This window comes from Microtus ochrogaster, unplaced genomic scaffold (assembly GCF_000317375.1).
Source record: "Microtus ochrogaster isolate Prairie Vole_2 unplaced genomic scaffold, MicOch1.0 UNK1, whole genome shotgun sequence".
NCBI classification, from domain to species: Eukaryota; Metazoa; Chordata; class Mammalia; order Rodentia; family Cricetidae; genus Microtus; species Microtus ochrogaster.
Window position 1 is genome coordinate 28,251,604 of NW_004949099.1, and position 5,117 is coordinate 28,256,720.

The window sequence follows — 5,117 nt, forward strand, 5'->3', positions numbered from 1 at the left end:
GGAGCGGCATATGTGAGGCCCCGTGTGTGTGGTGGACATCAGAGGGCAATTTGCAGGAATTGATTCTCTCTTTCCTGACTCTGAGGATCAAACTCAGTTCTTCAGACTTGGTGACAAATGTTACCTGCTGAACCATCTCATAGACTGGTTTATGTGTGGATGCGACCTCCCAGCTGTTGGGGGACTCAGGTAAGTTGACTTCTAGAACCAGAAGAGAAAAAAATAAAAGGATCAAGTCAGCTGGAGGAGCAGTGAAGGGAACACAGATTCTGGATGTGGCTTGAAACTGGACTAGGATCTCTTGGTGTTTGGAAGTGAGGCATCTAAGATAATCGGTTGAGATAGGGGCTGCTGAGCAGTCCTCAGGACCCACAGGGAGCATGTCTTCATAACAGCAGGAGCTAGACCTTAGAAGGTCAATGCCCGCTGACATTACATGCCATGGCTGAATTCAAACTCTTGAGCAAAACTTCTCACCTTTTGGGACCTGACTTTGCTGCATCTGCCATCTGGAGACCGTTGTTCTCAGAATTTTATACGGCCTGGGTACTCAATTAGCATGGTAGTTTATACTAGCTAACGTCAAGGTCTCCTAGAGACTGAGGGGCCCAGTACAGGCATCACATGGACGGGATCCTAGCTAAATGACCTTGGACCAGACACCCACCTCTTCCATCTTCATCAGCTCTGCAAAAATGTACTCACTTCACACAAAGCAGCCGCCCTTGTTCCCAGCACACAGTAGGACCTCCACCAAGGTGCAAGAAGAAGAACATGGTGCAGCTGGACTCATGTTCCCATACCCACTCCTGGCCAGGGCAGCTGCAGCCCCAATGGGGCATTTTTATCTCCACAAGTGCAGCAGGTTCCACAGCAGCACCGCAGCTCGGCTGAGTCCCTGCGTGTGTGGGCAAAGCTGCTGTTCCCGAGGATCTAAAATTGCCTCCCTCTGATTGCTGCTATACAAACCGAGATGCTGCTCGCTTCCCCCATCCAGTTGGGTCTATTTCAAGAACACATTGATGAGCGCTGATTGAGCCTTGATTACTGCAAGCCTAGCAAGCGAGCTGGCGCTGGGGCCAGCCCCCTCCCCAGCCTCAGTGGGATGTGCTCACTCCCGCTCTGCCACCATGGCCCACTGTCACCCAAGGGCCACCTGAAGAGACAAGGAAGGGACATAACACATAGTATAGGGAACCTCACACACGTCTACCTCCTAGTATACTTCATCGGGTCGCTTCTCTCTGAGTCCCTCTCCTCCCTCTGCCAAACCCTCTAGATTCCAGAGCATGGGGAACAGAGTGAGAGATTTGTATGCTGGGCTTTTAAGATCCAGGGAGCTATTGACCAGGGGAAAAGAATCTTCCATCCCTTGTTCCTGTCACACACACACACACACACATACACACACACATTCAGCCATACCCCTCCACACACATGTCTGGCTGTGCTTGAGGCCGCCTGGCTCATTGGGCTGGACCTTAAACATCTCTCCTTTCTTCTGCGGAATAATGGCACAGACCTCAAGTACATGGTCCCTTGCAAACCCCATGGTTACTTTTGCATGGGTTCATGTGAATGCACATGTTCCTGTGTTGGGTGGGAGGTGCATGAGTACATGCGTGCCTGCATGTATGTGTATGGAAGCTACAGATCAACCTCTTCCTCCGTTGCTCTCTATCCAAACTTTGAGACCCAGATCCACTTGTTTCCACCTCCCATTGCTGGACCCCCACCCCCCAGTGCACACTACCACCCTAGGTCCACTCTCCCATGGATTCCGGGGATCCAGCTCTAGCCTCATGCTGATGCTCAAGGCCACCAGCCCTGTACTGACTGAGCAGTCTCCCCAGAGTCACGTTTTCAGATCCTTTTGTGCCCACTTTGCAGCTGATGACACTGAGGCTGGTGGAGCTGGTTTGGGGTTTGGAGCTGAGTCCTAGGTCTTTGGTGGGTATGCTAGTTCTTGGCAAACCCTGAGGCCTGGTTTTAAAAGAAGCCTCTGGCTCTTTACTTAGAGCCTGGTGTTAGCAGGTCTTGGCTGGGGCCAGGTCTGCATTGTAAGGTACTATCTGTATGAAGGTACCCTCTCCTCTCCCCCTGCTGCTGTTACCCTGTATGCCTAGCTCCGATCCCCTCTCCTTGCTTCCTCCTCTGCCACCCTCCTTTCCTTGTCAGCCATGCACACCCTTCCCTGTCCTCTCTCTCCTGCCTTCCATCTTCTGTCCACTTCCCATAGTCTTCTCTCCCACTACACCCAGCCTTTTTCCTCTTGGCAGCCATCGGTCTTTCCTATCTGCTTGCCAGACCTAAGAGGGCTGCAAGGGTAGACCCTGTGGGGTTTGCTGCAAACACACATCAATACAGCTCCACCTGGGAACAGAGTGCATACCAGTCCTAGGCTGTCATCCGGGCATTTCAGAACCCCTAACACCTCTATCTTGAGGAAGGAGAGAGGAACACCAAGAAGCCCTTCCTTAATATCCTGAGACAGAACAGGGTGGCCAGGGCAAAGAGTCCTGGGCAGTCCTTGTCAACCTGATCCCTTTCTATTGTATAACCACCAAGTTTTCCTTCCTCCTGCTACAACAAGGCCCCACATCTAACACCTTGCTCTCCCTCAAATTTCTGTCCCTGGTATGGAGTTGCTGGTTTTCTATGCCTGGCATTGGGGTACACTTATACGTGTGCATGGGTGCACACCTATGCGCATACACGAACACATACAGACACACATATGAAGACAGGCATGCAAAACCATGTTCTCTCTCTCTCTCTCTCTCTCTCTTTCATTAAATTTCCTAAGGGAGAGACCTGGAAGAAGTGTTGTAAAGTTCAGGGTCTGGAATCACAGAGACCTGGTTTACAAATCTTGGTTCTGATACATCCTGGCTGTATAATATTGGGCAGGTCACCTAGGCCCTATGTTCTCAGTTCCTCCTTCTCAGGGTTGTATTATTTAAGAAGCAGAGGCTTACAAAATGCTTATTTTCCAGCCAAATCTCAGTTTTCACATCAGCGTCTAGCCTGGTTCCAGATCTCACATCTGGGGGTATAGAGTGGACTTCTGAACCATTCCCTTTATTTTTAGGTGGGCGCTTGGTGGGAGGAAATGGCTCCAAGGTCAAGGCTCTCAGGTGCCTTTGGATCTAGTATCCTCACAACTTTCCCAGTTCATGAGCCTGGCAAGATGACACAATGCTCTGCTGCACACAGAGACCAATGATCAGAAGCCAGACTCGGCCTTACAGCTCTCCAGCAAGGGCAGGCATGACCCCCTCCATTTCCCGGCACTGGGCGTCAGGTCTGTGACTGGTACTCTGTCTCCAAAGCCCATGTCTGGGATGTGGGATTCCTGCAGGTTTACACAGATCCCAGGATTCTTCAGACCCCTACCCTCTACTTCTGTTGCTAGGCAACAGCTGCTCATTGCTGAGGGTACCAGCGGAGGATGAGATGAGGGAGCCTGCAGCAGCTGGCTCTGCTCTTCGCTTAGAGGCCTGGGGAAGCTACCCCAAAGTCAGACACAATGAAAATCAGAGTCCCTATGATAAGCAGAGACTTGCCCAAGCTCTCTAGGGCTGTGAGGGAATACATCCTAACACTGCAGTGTCAGAGCTGACAACTCCTGGGAGAATTTTGTTAGGACACTTAATTCCTGGGCCCAGGAAGACATTGCCACACTGTGGAGTGTGGAGTGGATCAGAGACCTCATTGCTGTGTGGTTGCTGCAGGCAAGCCTCTTCCCCTTCACCTGGCTCCACCCGAGTAGGAATGGTTTGATGCCAGCATTCCCCTCTCCAAAGTAAAGTGCATGTGTGCACATGTGTGTGCATGTATGTGCGTGTGTCTCTGTGTGTGTGCGTGTGTCTCTCTGTGTGTGTGTGCGTGTGTCTGTGTGTGTGTGCGTGTGTCTCTCTCTGTGTGTGTGCGTGTGCGTGTGCGTGTGTGTGTGTGTGTGTGTGTGTGTAGCCCTCCTGGTCACTAGGCATAGAATGGCCAGTGGCTCCATGCAGGTGCAATGGTTTTATCTCTGAGGGTTCTCAGATGCAGATCCACAGGACCCTTGATAAGATGAAGAAAAGGCAAAATGTGGTTGTCTGAAGGGTGGGATAAAACTAGAGAATAGATCATTGCCTAGCAACAGCTGGGGTCGGCTGATGCTGACTGTAGGAAGGGCTGGAGTCAGCAGCTTTTTCCTCCCCTAACTTCCTTCCCTTCAGTTTCCCCGGTGCAGACCCTAGACCTGCTCCAGCAGAACTAACAAGGGCTCCCCCTGCATATACACACTTCATCAGTGAGTGTTGGCTCAGCCCCACAAAACAGGGAGACCCAGCACCCCGGAACCAGACTTCCCTGGCTGCGGGTACCCTGTGCAGGGTACCCAAAGCACCATCTTATCTCTGCTCCAGACACTGACCCTGAAGGTTCCCCTCCTTGACTACCTTTGTCACAGAAGGTGGGGGCCCTCATCAGTACACTAGGTCTCTCTAGAGGCAGGACCTCAGCTTGGAGTCTCTGCCCAGCCAGAAGGTGCTCCCCCAAAGTGCCCGGAGCTAGTCTCAGGGGAACTGCTGTGTGCGAGTGGATGAATGGCAGAAAGGAAGGAATATACCATGGCCTGGGGCTGTGTAGATCACCTGAAGGTGGACCAAGGACACCCGGTAATGTACCTGATCAGAGAAGGAGCCCTTCTCTGACAACACAGTTTAGGAAGTGAGGGGATCCCTCGCCATCACCTTCCCCAGCCTCAGTTTCCTTATCTGTCAAGTTGGGAGCCGACAGCAGATGCCCAGGGCCTCACCTCAGTGGCTGTAAATATGACCCAGATTTGCCAAGGATGGTTATGGAAGGCCCTGACAGGGGTGTGGGGGCAGAGATAGCTCTGAACCTCTGGGGTCCCATTGAAGACTATGCTTGCTAGAGACAGGTCCTCTGCTGGGTCCAAAGGCTGCTGTGACATTGTCTGACCTGTGTCACAGGAGATGGGGGGGGGCTGCCAGGAGGAGGAAAATGGTGTGAGAGAACTTACTGCAGACCCAACCTGAAGAGAAAGTTGGGATGTGGAACGTGTGCGAGAGTTGGCATATGTATACATGTTAGATGTATGTATACAA